This window comes from Lissotriton helveticus, chromosome 5_1 (genome assembly GCF_964261635.1).
Source record: "Lissotriton helveticus chromosome 5_1, aLisHel1.1, whole genome shotgun sequence".
Lineage (NCBI taxonomy): Eukaryota > Metazoa > Chordata > Amphibia > Caudata > Salamandridae > Lissotriton > Lissotriton helveticus.
In genome coordinates this window covers 1679633222-1679651632 of record NC_136065.1, presented here as the reverse complement: position 1 = coordinate 1679651632, position 18411 = coordinate 1679633222, and the positions used below count along the sequence as shown (strand labels likewise).

Sequence of the window (18411 nt, the reverse complement as noted above, 5' to 3'; positions counted from 1 at the left end):
ACCTATTATTACAGTATTGGGAGAAAGCTTAGCCAGATGCTCGCCCCACTCTAGAGTTGTGGTGGCAGGAGATTTTAATTGCACCTTTGAGCCGTTGTATGCAGAAGATCTACTGGGGGTTGAAGACGATGACAACAAACGTGCTGTCCCCTTACTAAATGTACCTCCAGTCAAAAGATGGACACAATTAGCACTCTAACTTAATGCCCTCACCACAGAATTTGGTTTGAGGGCAGCTAACGGAAGAACTCCATCGGACAATCTGGGCGCAACCACTTATAACAGAGTTAGCTGCCAGTCACATATTGATTATATTTTACTGGATGTAAGGTTTTGGGGAGATCTGATAGATATGAGTGTGTGAACCACCACCAATAGCGACCACAAACCACTCTGCACAATTTTGAAGCACCTGTGGGAAGCTTCTCATCAGCTTGAGAGCATCCCATCCTTAACCACCACTAGAGAAATAGTTTCCACCAACTGTAAAAGATTCCTAAATTGGCGTAAGGTAGCCCTGCAAGAATCCAAGATCGCTGGCATATGGCAAGGCCTGGCCCAGAGTATTTCTGATCTCCAGGCTGCAGCTTCTGACCCACGGGGATTGGCAGATGTACCTTCTGTCCATTCTTGCACAGTGGAACAACTGAGTGCATATTTTCTAGCCCCCAACAAGGGCAGTAAGTCCAGTTTGCCATCCAAAGGACCTTACTCATGGGATACGAAAGTCTTCAGGTGTAAACAACTGCTCCTAGCCATAACTATCAAAGATAAGAATCGCCCTCGGATTAAAGTTGCTAGGAAGAACTATTGCAGCTTCGCACCAAGCAAAGATAGCATGGGACGAACTCAATTGGGAGCAACTGAAGGAAGCAAGCATAGCCAAGGATACCAACTTATTTTGGACCCTAGTTACCTGGGCAACAAGAGAGATGTACGCTCACCCCCTAACCACATTCCAGACCATGATTGGCACAACCATTTTTGGAGGCTCTACGCTGCACCTGGGGACAAGCTACCTGCAGAGCATTGCGATTCTTACGACCTTTCCAATGCTGACAGTGAGTCCTTCAACCTGGCTGAGATTTAGACAGCTTTAGGGAAAATAGTGCAGGCAAAAGCAGCTGGACCAGATAGTCTACCTGGTGACCTATTCCTCGCAGACATTCCAAATTGGGCATGCTACATTCTCCTTATTGTTAATGCTATTGCCAACTGGGATCCTGGAAGGGCACTGAGGTGGTCCTGAGTTATAAAAAGGGTGTCAGAGAAGGCCTCTCAAACTGTAGACCAATTAGTTTGATAGATGCACTGCATAAGGTCTTCAGTAGAGTCTTGTTGCAGAGGATACAGCATTGAGCAGAAGACAAAGCTATCCTTTCTCAGTATTAGGCTGGTTTTTAGGGCTTGTACTGGAACAACAGACCAGGTTTTTAGGCTGCTCCTCATTTACAGGAAAACAGTGGAAATTGGCAAGGGCCGCCTTTACCTCGTATTTATCGATCTAATGACTGCCTTTGACCTGGTCCCCAGGAGTACGCTGTGGCACACACTCAGAGACATGGGTATTCCCCTTTTCATCCTCAATTTGTTGGTCCAGCTTCACAAGGGCAATCATGCTCAGGTGAGATGGGGGTCACAAGGACAACTGACAGAGCGGATTTCGGTCGATAGGGGAGTCCATCAGGGTTGTGTCATGGCTCCCACCCTGTTCTCTTTATATATGAATGGGGTGGTTAGCTTCCTGCAAGAAGACCCAGTGGATGCACCAACCCTGGCAGGCGACAAGGTACCGACCCTCAATAGTTTTCAACTCTTCTGTGACTCCACAGATTTGGTCATCAACACCGCTAAAACTAAGTTTATGACATTCAACCACCACAAATCCTTTAGAAGCAATCTTATGCTGGGCTGAGCTCCCCTGGAAAGAGTCTGCACGTTTGATTATCTTGGTGTGCGACTCTGATAAAATGTCATGGAGGCCCCACCTAGCAAAGATGCTCATGGGGCATAAACGTGTGGCCGGAGCACTGGGAAAAGAACATAGTTCCTCACATAGTAGGCCAGTCACACCGGCCCCTATAGTCTATACGCCAAAGGAGCCAGCACAACTCTCAACGGGGCCGAGCTATGGGGGTTCGACAATGTTGATGATATCCGCAGATCTGAACATAATTTTCTGAGGACCTGGTGATGTTGCCTCGCAACATACCTCTTACACCCTTAATGCTTGACATGGGCAGGAGATCGATTGGAGACACAGCAAAATTGTGCCCACTGCTTTTTTGGGCTTGCATCAGGCGAACCTCTGAACTCTCTAAGTATGCAGAAGCCCTTACCAAGGTCATACAAATAGACGTTGGCCGCAGAATCAGATGGATTCTTAAGATCAGGAAAGCACTGTCAGTCCTGGGTTTTCAAGGACATTGGGACATGCAGGAACCACCAAGCAAAGAGGAGCTCAAACGGTCATACTGGGAATGGGTGGATCGTCAGGAAACCTGCAGACTTAATGTCGGCAGACTGACAGCAGAATTGTATCTACACAGGCAGACTATATTCCTTGAGCCCTATTTAGATGTATAAATCCAAGTCCTGTGCACACGTATCTGTGTCTTAGGTTCTAGAGTTAAAACCAAATAAATGTAACCATATTTGAAGAAAAAGTAACTCAGCCTTTGATTTCCATTTTTTCTCTAAACACTCTCGTTTCCTACGACACCTCCTTCGAACTTTGTACTTATGCCGCTCCTCTGCACACAATTTGCCTTTCTCTAGTTTCTCTCCGTATTCCCCAGTGATTTATCGCTGTGTCAAGCTCCATGTGGGTGATCTAGCATACTTCTCGCTCTCGAGAGGTCTATCTCACGTTTTGCTCTAGCATTTGACTTTCATTGCACTCTCTCTCCCCGTTAGGTAGGCATACTGTCACGATTGTGATCGCCCTTGCTCTACACGTTTTTTTAATCACTTCCGTTTTTTGGAACCTTCAGTTGTGATACGGTCTAGTCCTTTAGTGCCTTTGGCCCTTGGCTTACTTCCGCTCTCGCCACCCGCCCTTTACGTAATGCGCGGACCAACATCAGTGCATCTACATTTAAACGCAGCTACCCGGCGTTTCTGTACTCCACTACCTGGATTGACAGAACGCTTACTTACTCCTCACGCTGCACAGAACAGTAGGTAAGTCACGGCTCCATTTATCCCCCCCAGTCCTTTCCACAGTAATTGACCATTTAGAAAGTATTACTCATACTTTCCCTGCCCATTTGCAGATTCCTTCGACCTTGGACGCACCCGTCTGGTGTCTTCAAACTCCTCGTTGCTAAACTGTACAATAGGTAAGCCAAGGCTCCCCTTTTTTCCCCTGTCTCTTGCCGCATTCCTCTGACCCTTTTAGGAAAGTGTTACTTAACCTTTCCTTGCCTATTTTCAGATTCCTTCAACTTTGGAAGCATCAGTCCTTTGTCTTCGATTTTCTGGACGCAGTGTCCCTTGTGGAATCGATTACTCTTCCCTATTACTACGTCTTTGAACCTTGACCCTTGCCGCAGCCGGTTTGGAATGTACACCGGTGTTGCGGTGAGCTATTTATTATTTCCTTTGACTCAGGCACTCCTTTACTTTAAATTTTGCCGCGGTAGCCGCTCCTTTTCCTGACATGATACAGATTTCCCGAACTACTCTACAAACGCTCAGGTACAGATCTCATCACCTCACCAGTGCCCTGTACATTGTTTGTTGCGCCGTATGCTTAGCGGGATTACTTGCCCCTTTATACTGTCGCCTTAATAACCTACATCTCCGGTTTTCCTTACATGTGCTCCTGTGCACTAATGTCTGTCTGCTCTCTCTTTTAAATCTGTCCTCACTTGCAGGAACTTTTGTAATCGCACAGTGCTTGGGAATATATGATGGTTATATACGGTTCAATTTGCATTGTTTTCATTTTCTTAATTTTGCTTCGTAACGCATAATTATGTATTCAATAAGTGATGGTGTTCTCTCTCAAACAGTATGGCATTTTTATACATCGAACGCATCGTTTTTAGCCACATATAGACTTTATCTTTGATTTTTTCACGGTTAGTACCTGCTCTAGTTTAGCCTATTTAACATAAAAAAATATCTGCCTTGTGCTGCTTTCTCTCCGAAACCCGGGCGGTCAGTCTTTTCAATTGTTACTGCTACTCGTATACACACAGAATTGCAGGATGTATTTGTCTATTCTTTTGTCTTCTCCTAGATTATGCTCCGGGAGAACACAATTTACTTATGTATAGTTCTAGAGTGATTGTCCTCTGATTACACAGTCCGCCTATTATTTCTGCCATGTAATTTTCAAAGCACATATCACCACACTGAGTTGAATTGGTTTCTATGTTATGATGTCACTTTTCCATGTACTTGCACACCATAGGGTTTCCACAGCAAGATGGGTGGCTCTGGAGTTTTCACATTGTTCACTCTTTCGAATCCATGATTTTGAGTAGTTTTTTAATTTTTCATTTCTGTAAGTTTATTATTTTCATTTTATGTCCTTCCCATCCCTGAAGAGTCACATCTTTACCACGGTGTGACGAAACACGTATCGGCTGGTTTGTTTCATTTGTACTGACCAAGATTTAATTATAAATCTATTCTATATGTAACCCTGGATGTCGACCTTCGTTACTTTTCCTTCAAATATGGTTACATTTATTTGGTTTTAACTCTAGAACCTAATACACAGATACGTGTTCACAGGACTTGGACTTACATATGTGGTGTGAGGTTTATTCACATCTTTGCAGGGGTTGTTTTTTGCCTGCGTTTGTTGCCCCTGACCTGTTGGCACCGTGTAATCCGAAACTACGATTTCAACTATAAATCGCACACGCAAGAGCGCCAATTCTTCCTGTTTATAATCCAAACCCTTCATCGTTACTTTAACCTGTGTCTTTCAGGAAGGGCAGCCGCACGATTCTTACGTTTTTTCACAAACAAACTGTTTCTTTCTAGGTACACACAACTTTGAGATCTTCACCCTTTGATATGGATAGGGATAAGGTCGCTTCTGAGCTTTTTGATAGCTTAGCGAAAGGCATTCCATTGGTCAGTACTGCCAGTGGAAGCAATACCCTACGCAAAGAAGGACTAAAAGAGAAGTTTATTAAACTTGAAAGACTAAGAAAAACAGAAAACTCACGTTGGTGGGACAGTGCAACCTTGAAGCCGTATCTAAGGCTTAACAGAGTCCCGAGGGGACTACGCTCCCAAATATTTCCCACGTTTGATTACCTCGATGACGACCTCCTGGGCAAATGGGAGGAAACACTGACCTCTAACTCAAATACTCTAATCCAGATACTAATAGAGAACGCCGAAAGGAAAGTAACTAAGCTGCAATTAGAAATCTCCGCCCTAGAGAAAGAAATAGAAGAACTGAATCTTAAAGAAGCCACGGAAAAGAATTACATCATTCTGAAAGAGGTACTTGCTAAACACCAGAACGACATTCTCAGGTTGGGTTGGGTACCGGTGTAAATTCTTTATTTAGATATAAAAACATATCTTTAAAAGATTCTTCCAGCACATTAGTACAATCTTACAGCTTAAAAGAGATTACAAATGAAGAAAATAAAAACAGAATAAAATGTGGCTTTCTTATCAGTGCATACTGCAACGTATCAATTTAGAAATAGCACTCCCGGACAATGCAGATGGGGTTAGGTACACATTATGCTGCACAGTAGTCCAATTTTTCTAGAAGCCTGTAGGCATGCTGAACGAATTTGGCCAATTTTATGTTTAAGACAGTGTTCTCTAAGGACAGAGCAGCAGTAATGGCATGTCTGCAAGTCCGAACTCCCAGCCTGTTCCATTCCGCCCTGAGTAGGCGTCTGCGTTGGGAAATGAAGAAGGGGCATATACAAAGCACATGCAAAAAAGTTTTGCTTACTGACCCTCTACACGTTTGATCAGCCCTTTTTTGCCGCCATACAGGGAGATTTTGTAGGAAGCGCCAGTCTCCCAGTCTTAGGGCGATCAGGCATCGCTTTAGATGGTAGGAGAATGTTATCGAAAGATAATTTGCCGGGTAAAGTCGTTTATAGGAGTTGGCTACTGCCCAAGCATGGCTACGTTTCGCAAGGAGAGCTTTGTCCATAATCAGGGATTTCAGTCTTATAACTTTTTTTATTGTGTTTTTGAAGGGAGTCTGACTTGGGTTGAGGGCCCAGAGATCCGCAGCAGACGTTTGTTTGATGTAATTATTTAGGAGGCGGCCGTATGTTCCTCCCGGATTGCTCATACTAATTTCATTCCAGACCAGGAGTTCCAAGGTGCCAGCTTCTGCCTTCCTTGGTTTGTGGATCAGATTAAGATATGAGCCAACATTGGAGGATTCATAGTTAGTTAAGCCCAGCTCTAGTCTGACCTGTGCTGGCGAGGAGGAACTCGGCAGGTGAAGCAATTTCTTATAGAGTTTAGTTGTCAGTTTGTTTAGGGATTTGTTCATTTTTCCCCTTAAAGATCTCTATGCCATACGAAGTGTGGGCCCGATCTTTGCTCTAAGCACTTCCAGTAAGGGGAGAACCGTGGGGCCTGAGAGTCTCCTCGATAGCTTAGCCAGGGCTATCATTAGCGCTGTTGCCTTGGCTGCAATCACAGTGCTCTGTTTGGTGAAATTGCCCCTGGAGTCCAAATGGACCCCTAGGTATTTGTACGATTGGCCGATTGAAATGCTTTCTTTGTTTATTGTCCAGCCTCCACCGTTGTAGCGTTTTTTGCCAAACGGGACAACCATTGTTTTTTTCATGTTGATTTCTAACTGGTTGTTGGCCGTGTATTGCATTAAGGTGTCCAGAAGTCTCTGTAGCCCCACTCTGGTGAGACTGAACAGTGCCAAGTCGTCGGCATATAAAAGATTGCATAATGCCGTGCCTCCTACTTTTGGTGGATGACTGATTACTTCCTCTAGAGTACTTGATAGGTCCGCAATGAATAGATTGAAGAGAAGGGGAGCCAGCACGCATCCCTGTTTGACACCACGATAGGTCCAGATTTTCCGAGAGAGATGCGCGCCAGACCCTAACTTCACTCGAACCCATGTGTTGGAGTACAGCAGGATGATAGGATTCAAGATGTTGTCTGGGATTCCCCACTGCTTCAGTTTTTGCCACAGCGCTGCCCTGGGCACCCTGTCAAATGCTGCTTTGAAGTCGACAAAGCAGCAAAAGACCGACCTGGAATTTGTGAGGGCTTTATCAATGATGGTGGAGGTTGCCAATAAGTTTGTCATTGTTCCTGATTTGGCAACAAACCCCATCTGATTAAAAGGAATCAGATTTTTATCCTTTGCCCATTGTCTGAGATCCTGCAAAATGTTTTGCCTCTATGTCCAACAAGGCAATTAATCTGTAGTTGTTCGGGTTGCCTCGTGGTCCGGCTTTATAGATGGGATGGATAATAGCACCTCTCCAAGAATTCGGGATGGTTTGGTAGGTCAGGGTGTAATTAAAAAGACTTAATAGCACTTTGGACCAGAAAGGGACGTCGGACTTGAATAGCCTCTGCGGCAGGCCATTCGGGCCTGGTGCTCCATCTTGTCTCCCTTTAGTCAGTGCTTTGACTACTCTTTCTTCAGACAGTTCCGCGAATAAGGAAGGCCCCTGCATTTGATCAAGTGGAGAGTTTGATGTTGTACCGTGCCAGTGTCGGAGATCCATGTTAATCCAGGGCAGTCAGGGTTATCTTGTGCCTGGAAATGCTCTGTTAGGTACGAGATCCAGTCTGCTTCCTGGATGTTCGCTGATCCGAAGGATGTTGTATTTCGATCGATATTGTTGATAAGAGACCAAAATGTCTTTGAGTTTTGTTGTTTGCTTTCCCATACTAGTTTAACCCAGAATTGAGATTCCTGGACCTTTCTCTCTTGGGTAACTGCCTTCCTAAATGCCTTTTGGGCATGACGATATGTGTCAAGGAGGCTGCTGTTCTCTGGAGATTTTAAAAGCAACCTCAGTGCGTTGTTTCTCGTTCTTTTTAATGTTTTTATCATGGGGAGTGCTGTTGCTCCTACTGGTGGTGTGCGGTTTGGGCCCTGCCTTGTAGCTGGATTAATTCTGATCAAATGTGTGCATAACTTCGACCATGTTGCTGTTGGGAAGGCCATTTGGTCTAGAGCACACGTGATAAAATCCTTGCTAGTTTTTAGGATGCACTGTCCATTTGCCTCACTCCATTTCAGGCGTTTTAGGTTGTCGGAATGTATTCCTTTGTATGTACGTGGTGCCTTTTTATGGAGGACTAAATTTGTAGCAAAGGAAACGACCAATGGCCTGTGGTCGCTCTCAAGTCTTGGCAAGATGGAGAAGCTGGCCAGATTGGACAGGAATTCCGAGTTACAAATAGCGAAATCCAGGTAGGATTTTGTTCTTCCATTTGACCAGGTCCAATTTGGGGGGGAATCGCTTGCTGATCTTCCATTCACCACCAGATACCCTGCATTGTAAAGCCTCAGCACGGTGACCTCGCCTAGTGTATTGGAAATTTGCATGGGGGGTTTAGATTGGGGGACATCCTCAATAATGCTGGTCAAATTGGGTCCTTCTGAGTCTGATATATTCCCCTGGAAAAGGTTCGTATTAAAATCCCCAATGATGATGCGGTCCGAATTGGGGTATTCTGTGGCTATATCGATCATTATTTCGCAAAATCTGGCCAGGTGGTCTTTTTTTGTGCGGGTGTTGGGATTAATATACACATTTATAAGTAGGAGCAATCGCTGTCTGTTCCGTAGTTTAATTTTGACCCCCAATAGCCAGTCTTCCTTCAAGTTAAGTTGACTCAATTCACCTTTAAGATTGTTGGATATGTATATGGAGAGCCCGCCTTTGGGGTGGCCGAAGCGGCTGTCCCTCAGTGCCTGCTTCCGATATTCAATGAATCCTTCAATGGGGCGACCCTCAAGCTCCCAGGTTTCCTGCAGGGCAACTGCCACATGTTCCCCCAGGAAAGACATAGTGTCTTCATTTAGGATTTTTTGGTGTAGACCACAGATGTTCCATGAGCACAGTGAGAAAAGTCGCTCCCCCTTGCCACTGGCCACACTGTGCTGTTGTATCCCTGACGGAGGGAGTGGTTTTAGTGAATTGTATGTTTTTGCTGATGGGCCTGTGGCAGGTGGTCAGTTTCTGCTTTTTGTGGCCAGTGCTACAGGCAGCCATCCCCAGGCATGGTCTGGTTCATTGTTTCTCGCCGCTGTTTCAGGGCATTTAAGTTCTGTGTCCGGCCCTGAGGCGTTTTTTAGAACAGAGAACGGCCTCCCATACTCTGTATTTTTGATGAAGGCTGGCTTGTTGAATGTTGTTGCTCCTGATAGCAGCGTGATTGGATACCCTGGCGTTGAGTAAGGGTGCACTCTAATCCCCCAATTCCGCAGTGTGGCCTTGTGTTCGAGAAAGGCTCCTGCCCAGCCTGCCTGCGTGAAAGTTACAACAGTGACCTCAGAGGGTTGATTTCCTCGTGGGGGAGGAAATTCAATGGATTCAATGTTATTCGTATCCAGACCCACTAGCCCCGGTATGCCTTCCGCTAATTTGAGCAGATTTGATCTGTTGAGAATATCGTGCCGCCCCTTAGATTTGTACTCGGGGGCTAATAAAATCCGATGACACGATTGGTTGTCGCTTCGCGGCTCTGGTGCAATTGTGGGTTTGGGGATCAATTTTTCGATTGTTACATCGGATCTGTTTTTATGTGGCTTCTGTGGTGGTTGGAGGGGAGCCTGTTTTGATTGTGAAGTATGTCTGATCCGAGCAGCTATGTCATTGCAAATGGTTTTAGTAAGACTCAGTTTTGACGTTGTTTTTTCATTTCCAAAAGGGGGAAGATCCATTAAAGGCTGAAATTTTCCTGCCGCTGTCACTTGCTCAGTGTTACTTGACCTAACTGGACTCACCCTTGTGCTTGTTGCAGGGTCGCTACCCTCTGTTTTCATTTCCAAGGCAATTGTTGATGTACTTAGACTCTGGGGGCTCCTCGCCAGTTCTTGAATGGGTAAGTCCACAGTTGGTCCGTACGAGGTTGTTGTTAGGTTTGTTGTCGGTACCACTGTGCTGGGCTCTAAAGAGGATTTTTTATTTTCGGCTTTCGAGAAGATGGGGAAGAGGTTCTGATGGGCCAGGTTGGAGTTAGCTCTGAGTTTATTCCTCGCTTTTCGTTGACGTTTGCGCTCTCTTTTGCTGCAAGGGGGAATAGGCCTAGGAGAGACCAGGACTGATGGAACGGGCGGAGAATCAGGCTGTTGATTCGTCCGTCCTTAGGTTTAACATACTGGTTTGTAGGCCTGGTTGATGATGGAAGAATGCAGTTTTCAACTATCAGTGTTGGATTTATTAGAGAGCTATGAGGGTGGTCGTTCATCGATAGGAGGCGGTTAGTGGATCCTTTGATATCCGCTTCTTCTTCCTTTTGTTTTTGTGTTTTTATTTCCACAATCCTTCAGTGGTTTGTCCTGTTCTTGATGTTTAATGGATTGCGATATGGCTGACACGTTACCCCCCCCTCAGCTGCTTTACTTCCCTGATAACTGTGGAAAGGCAATCTGGGAGCAGGGAGAGGGAGTCGATAATTGGAGAGCAGCAGCACGTTGGTTGTACAAAGTTTGCAGATGCTTGCGCTCTTAGAATTAATGAATTCAATTGATCTAATTTGCCATCAATCCCTGACGTAAAGAGTGCCAAGGTGTTTAGTAGATCCACTTGGACCTCTAATTTGATTGAGTGATAGTTAAGTGCGGTCACAATTTGTTGGAGGGTCTGCAATAGTTTGGGCCAAGCGCTGGTCGTAGTGTCCTCTTCTGTGTTAGGTTTATCATCCAGAGTGAGACTCGGGTTTGGGGAATTTGAGATGGTTTTATAGAAAAGTGACAAATTCGGCGTGGATTGATCATTTGCTGCCATCTGCGCTGATTGACTTTGACATAGACTTCTTATTTGGCCAAAAGGTGGAGATAACTTATGTAATGGACTTAAGTCTGTTGGTTCTGTTAATGTTTTTGTTGTTGGTGAAGTTAGCGAATTTGGAGGTTGGCAACTACCATTAAGTAGCGGTGGCCCGACTTGCCCGTGAATTTGGGCCGTCGTTGTTTGTTGTAAGGAGCCCATGAGTGGCTTAATCGGGAAATGTGGAAGTTGTAGCAGCAGGGGAGAGGCTTCTATTGAACACATGATGTCTTCCAGCTGTGTTTGCAGTGGAGGGGCAGTCCCGTTATCGTCTGCCCGAGGGGTGGAAGGCTTCTCCGGTTTGAGAGAATCTGTTTGGGTGTTTTCCCTGTTTTGGTTAATGCAGGTAGACCCAAAGAAATAGACCTCTGGCGGCTCTTTTGCTGGCATTGTGTTAAATACCCAATTTTTCGGTGATGCTTTAAGGCCAGACCCTTGGTGGTCAGAGGTTGTAAAGGTGGTTGCCTCCAAGGCTTGCGAGTATTGCTCTAATTGTTGTATTAGTTCTGTAGTTTTAGATGAGGTCTTTCTAAAATAATCCCGTAGAGTTAGGCTCTTGAGTTTCTGAGGTTTTGGGGTGTGCTTGACGTGGCCCTGAACCCCAGCTGCGTCTAGTTGCTTGGACTTCCTTCGCTTGGGTGCAGTGTATTTTCTTTCTTTTCCGGATCTCATAGCTCCAGGAAGGTCTTGGCTTGAACTCTTTTTCACCACTGCATGTGAATCAAGAGAATAAGTGCTATTTCCCAGTAGAAGTTATTTATTTAGATTGTTTAATAGGTGAATGACGGTAGGTGTGGGCCACTTCAGATTGTAATTTCATTAAAGATAAAATAATCAGTTAGATGTTTGTAAGCTCCATGCAGTTAATTAGCAGTTGATTGGCAGTGTTCTTTATCAGTTTCGTGGAGGGCAGGAAATACTATCCTACAGGGATAGCTTTGTCGTGTAGCCACGTACCTGGGTCAGCTGGTATGTTCTTCGTGTCCCAGGTGCTCTTGCAGGCGGCTGTCCCAGCTGGTCGATTCAGGCCAAGCCTCTGCCTCCCGTGAGTCTCACTGTGTCACTGTGTATCACTGTATCACTGTGTGGCAGATTGCGGCTCTCCGCCGCGCTGTGGGGCGACTCGCAGCTCACCACAGCTCTCTGCCACGCTCAGACGTGCCCAAGGGTTTTGCCGCGTTGAAAAGTGATTTGCGGCTCCTTTGAAAGGGATTGTAAAGCCCGGCCCGGCGCGGGGCGCATGGAGCTCAGAGGAGAGCACTCCGCCTCCAACAGCAGGGGCACCGGCTTCAGGCGTTCTAAACTGTGGGAGTAGTATTGTTTGGAGGTGTGCAGTGGAGGTGGGGGTGGGTATCCCAGCCGCTGATGCCGGCACTCGCGGTCCGGGCAAATCACTCACGGTCCCCCCCTCACCGCTCCCCGCGGCGAGGCTGCTCCCTCCTCGCGACTCCTCACAGGCGGCAGCTCACTCAGCTAGCTCCTCGCGGGTCGCGGCTTGTTCCGGTGTCGCCGCTGCCGACGCCGCTTGACTGCGTCTTCACGAGGGAGGGAGGGAGGAGAAGGGGAAAAAAACGCCAACAATGTCCACCGCGGCCCCCGCAGTTCGTGGCTTCGTAGTGCCTCGGTGGCGGCGTACACTCCTTACTCCTCTCCTCTCTTCTCGCCTCTCTCCACGGACTCGGACACCTCGGCTCAGACTCGTCTCAGCAGCGCCACCATGTTGGGTTGGGTACCGGTTATGGCTGCAGGCCAGGTTCTGCAGTCAGTTCTGCAGAAAGACAAGACCGCTAAAAAGAGACGAGGCTGATTACAATGAAGGCAGAGTATTCACATTCGCCCGAAAATATGACCGACTAGTACAAAACCCTTCCAAAACTAACAACATTGATAGAGTAGAGAAAGCTTTGACATCATCCAGCACTTCAACTTTGAACACAGTACAGACAAGTGACAGCGAATGAGAGAATCAGGGCCAGTCCAACCCAAAAGCAACAACATCAATTTTTTTACAAGAGGTACAAACAACCAGACGCGAGAACAGAACTCAACGACGACAGGGCACAGGAGACAAAAAACCCGCAGAGGGAAAAGAGCAAGAAAAAGAACCATACAAAAAGAAACTGAGATCAGGGGACGGGAAGAAGCAGTAGTGGATACACAAGAAGTCCAAGTGATCAATCTGTCATCCACACCACTCACCAACGACATGGTATCCCTTCTAAGCAAAGGACTTAGTTTCAATCCCCATGAGTCAGGAGACTTGTGCAGATTCAAAATTGATTTATTTAAGTTCATTAGGGGCCTAAAACTGAGGAAACATTTTGCCAACACACCTATTGCCACCAGGAGCATGATCAATGTATCCGATACTAATGTCTCTAGCATCCAGACCATCAATGAGATCAAGGAAACGCATCTACTTCTGTCCATAACCGACACAGATGATCCCCCGCATAGTATTGATCTTCTATTACAAGATGTAGACATTGACCCCAGCTCCACGATCCCTAGTGGGCTTAAGACAAAGTCCAAATGGACACCCACCCTTTCCGGTGGAAATCCCATTGATATTTTCTACAATCTTGTGTTAGATGACTTGGATAAATATGAAATAAAAACCCACGCAAGTTCCAACTGAATTAGAGACAATCTGACAAGGGGAGAGAGACAGGCACTGAATACCCTTAGCAAAGAGGACAACATTATCATAAAAGAAGCAGATAAAGGGGGCAACGTGATCATCATGAACCGCTCAGATTATCATTATGAGACAACTACAGGATGACTCCTGTTTTGAACCCTTAAACAGTAACCCGATGGGCCCTCTTACCCTCTTGATCAACAAGAATCTTCAAAACTGGCAAACCCAAGGCCTATTAGATGAAGAAGAAACTCTTTACATGAAAGTGGTCAGACCCACTTACCCTCGTCTGTACACACTTCCTAAGGTGCATAAGCAGGCGCCGTTCCCTCCTGGGAGACCCATCATCTCGGGGATAGGGGGCCCTACAGAAAGACGGTCTCAATATGTGGACCTATTCTTGAATCCGATGGTTAAAAACCTACCCTCTCATATCCAGGATACAAAACAAATATTATGGATACTTACGGACGTTCAGTGCAACCCAATATGATCATGGCTACTCTGGACGTGGTATCTTTATATACCTCAATCAAACCTGATCTGGGACTCAAGACAATCACACATCCTTTACATAATAGACCAGCAACACTGTGGTCACACACTAACATGGTCATCTCAATGATGGAAATCATATTTAATAACAACTACTTTATTTACAACCAGAATGGTACAGACAAATAAGAGGAGTAGCCATGGGCTCAAAGTTTTTACCATCATTTGCTAACTTGTGCATGTGGGCCCTAGAAACCGAATGGATATGGGGCAAGAAAGGAGCACAATGGACTGAATACATCATCTACTGGGGGAGATACATCGATGATTGTCTCCTCCTTTGGTCCGGATCTCAGGACAAACTTGATTCCTTTTGCACATACCTGAACTCCAATAATATGGACATGCAATTTACCTGTCATTCCAGTCCTTCCTGTATCTCTTTCCTAGATATTGAACTTTATATCAAAGAGAATATCCTTCACAGTAGATTGTTTCGCAAGGAGACCTCATGTAATGCTATACTCCATGCAGAAAGCTTGCATCCCTTCCATCCAATACAGACTATCCAGGGATGTGGAATTCCTATAGCCCGACGCCCAGGACATATTGTTTGGGGTTAAGGGCAAAAGGTTTTAATGTGTATTTTGTCCTTGGGACAAGTAGGCCCAACCGCCTGCAGCACAAACCCTTTGGCTGCCAGTTTGCAGTACCACATTAAGGATCAGGGAAGGGTACTGCCTGTAGTTTAGTTAATATTTGTGTGCATGTGTTAATGCTGTTCAAACTTGTATTTATGGTTCATTAATTGAAAGCCTTTATTATTAGGGCGAGCACTCCAAGTAAATGTACATTCTGACTGCACTACTGACAGGGGTTCCAGTATGAAAATGTGTACCCACGGTTTTCAAAGTTTAGCAACATGAGGCTATGCATGATGCTCACAGAATGCTCTCTGATTAGATGCAAATATTTGCAGAAGATTGAAAGCAAGAATAATGTTTCTTTGGTTTCAATATAAAATACTCCTAAAAATTAAAGTAGGGAAATAACGTTTTGCTAAACTACTGTAAAATTTCAGGTACCATTTCTTTGCAGCATGATTTAGTAAAATGTATTGATGCATGCTAGTATTTCCCAAAAATATTCATATTGGAAAATTTGTGTACCCAGTTTCAATAAGATTATGGGAAACAAAAATAAACAAGTCTTGGCAAAGCCAGTAGGTCTGACATTGGTGGACAGCTTTTTACTTTTGGCAATGCGCGACTTGTTTGGCATGGCTTTTGTAAAACCTTATTAATGTGAAAGCTGCCGGGCCCTCACCATTATAACAAACATTGGTAAACGCAAACATTGTTTTTGGTCTCAAAGAGCACACACTGCCACATTAGTTACTGGTACTGAACAAAGCTACTTTGTGTACCGATATGCTCCTTGTGAAAGAGCAGAATGCTGTCACTCACAGTGAAGCCAGCCGATTCAGAGAGAGAGAGAGAATTTTAATAAACACAAAAGGTCATGGTTAACGCCAGACCAAATTAGGCGCCCAATTATTAAAGAAAGTCTCAAAAGTGCACCTTTGGTATATGGCTTTCGTGAATTCACAAGAATTTACATTCGTAGGGCAAGAAATTGTACTTCTACAAAATATTTGTGAACTGCATTTTAGCATGAGCAAATATGCATGTGTAGATTTGCTCATGTGAAAACCTGGATGTTTGAAAGTTCATTTTCCCTCCAACTACTTTTTTCCCCAACTCTGAAAGAAGGTTTACGTATGCCACAGGAGTAAATTTCCAACATTTCTCAGTATGGAAAAGATTAGAGAAGATTTGGTGAAAACCCTAAAACATGCAAGTTAGTAGGTTTGCACAGACTCAATAGGGCATTCCAAGCCTGGAACTACTGCTTACCACCATCTTCAGTCCCAGTATGTGGAGCTGCGGAAACATGGCAACATAAAATGATTACTAGTATCCAAACACTACTATGGGATATGCCCTGGCATAATCATAGAGGGTATATAAGAGCTCTTATATAATGAGATTGCTGCCTTAATTTGTGGCACACTACATGGCACCAAAGGGACAAGTGGAGTTTGTTACAGGACAAGTAGATTTATGAAGCAACCTGCCCCATGGACAAGTAGATATTTTAATAAATTCCACACCCCTGACTATACCATATGGAGAATTCACCAGAGCAAGAAGAAACTGCAGCAAAGACGCAGAATTTGACAAATGCTTATCTGATATGAAACACAGATTTGCCAAACGTGGATACAGACCAAGAACCATAAACAAAGCGGTGAAAAGGATTGGGACACTGAAAATGGAAAATACATTACTAACCAAAACCAAGAATACTCCGGCTAAACAACCTGTAAGACTCATCACAGATTATAATGAGATAAACGTCGTTATGAGACAGAGCTTCAACAAACATTGGAAAACCTTACTATCAGACAAAACACTCAAGGAATGCATAACCACGAGACCACAAATCACATTCAGGAGAGGAAGAACTTTTAGGAACAGACTCAGCCCTACCGTCCCACACTCTATTTCCGTTCTCTCCTGGCTTACTACCCATTCCATAGGCTTCCACAAATGCGGATGCTGTGGAGCATGCAGATGGGCTCGCAATGGAACTAAAGAATTCAAAGACTGGAAAGGACGCAAGTACCAAATCACTAGAAATATCAACTGCAACACCAAATATGTCGTATATATATATATTGGAATGCACATGCAAAAAATACTACGTGGGCAGTACCATCAGAGCCCTAAAAGAACGAGTCTTAGAACATGTGAGGGCAATGCGCAATGGGGATGCGAGATACCCTATGTCCTCACATATCAACACATGCACCACACAAGTACCCGACAAATGTCTAACTTTCTTTGGAATGGATGTCGCAGAACCCAGTGTAAGAGGTGTCAATCGCGAACTGAGAGTAAGGAGGCTGGAAGCCACTTGGATAATGCGTCTACAGTTTGTGAAACATGGTCTCAACATTAAACACAAACTACAATATTTTTTGGGTTCCTAATGCCTTCTCCCTTTTGTCAACATTCAGACTGTGTCATCTATCTTGTGACTTAAACCAACAATCAGGTCACACTTGTTGCTGTTTGATATACACTCAATCAATAATGTCATGCACATTTTCTCACCATATACAGTGTAATATTCAATGTTTCTTTTTCTCGACTGTGTATGTTAATACGCATTAAACATTTGTTTCTTTTTTGATTGTTAGTGCGACACTGTGTATCTTTAAGTAATTTTGAATTTTGCATGCTAACTTTAGTCATGCTTGGTCCAATTTAGATAATGTACCAGCTGTTTTGTTTCACCTTCTCAGCCTTTGATTTCTATATTTTCTCTAAACACTCTCGTTTCCAACAACACCTCCTTCGAACTTTGTGCTTATGCCTCTCCTCTCCACACAATTTGCCTTAATCTAGTTTCTCTCCGTATTCCCCAGTGATTTATCGCTGTGTCAAGCCCCATGTGGGTGATCTATTACACTTCTCGCTCTCGAGAGGTCTATCTCACGTTTTGTTCTAGCATTTGACTTTCATTGCACTCTCTCTCTCTCCGTTAGGTAGGCATACTGTCACGATTGTGATCGGCATTGCTCTACATGTTTTTTAATCACTTTGTTTTTTTTGAACCTTCAGTTGTGATACGGTCTAGTTGTTTAGTGCCTCTGGCACTTCCGGTCTCGCCACCCGCCCTATACGTAATGAGCGGACCAACGTCAGTGCATCTACATTTAAACGCAGCTACCCGGCGTTTCTGTTCTCCACTAACTGGATTGACAGAACGCTTACTCCTCGCTCTGCACAGAACAGTAGGTAAGTCACGGCTCCCTTTATCCCTCAGTCCTTTCCGCAGTAATTGACCGTTTAGAAAGTATTACTCATACTTTCCCTGTCCATTTGCAGATTCCTTCGACCTTGGACACACCCGTCCGGTGTCTTCAAACTCTACGTTGCTAAACCATACAATAGGTAAGCCATGGCTCCCCTTTTTCCCCCCTGTCTCTTGCCGCATTACTCTGACCCTTTTATGAAAGTGTTACTTAACCTTTCATTGCCTATTTTCAGATTCCTCCAACTTTGGACGCATCCGTCCTTTTGTCTTTGATTTTCTGGATGCAGTGCCCCTTGTGGAATCGATTACTTTTCCCTATTACTACGTCTTTGAACCTTGACCCATGCCGCAGCCGGTTTGGAATGTACACCGGTGTTGCGGTGAGCTTTCATTATTATTTCC

At 44.7% G+C, this 18411-nt stretch overlaps 1 protein-coding gene and 1 long non-coding RNA gene across 2 annotated transcripts in view; one reads left to right on the top strand and one right to left on the bottom strand.

Moving 5' to 3' along the window:
- JPH4 (junctophilin 4) overlaps positions 1 to 18411 on the bottom strand; it is a 429617-nt gene that overhangs the window by 359411 nt on the left and 51795 nt on the right. The gene's annotated exons all lie outside the window — the stretch shown is intronic.
- LOC144755720 (uncharacterized) lies at positions 3144 to 3552 on the top strand. Its single transcript, XR_013594960.1, has 3 exons — positions 3144 to 3183; positions 3276 to 3341; positions 3437 to 3552. It is a non-coding gene; the product is annotated as an uncharacterized LOC144755720 (long non-coding RNA).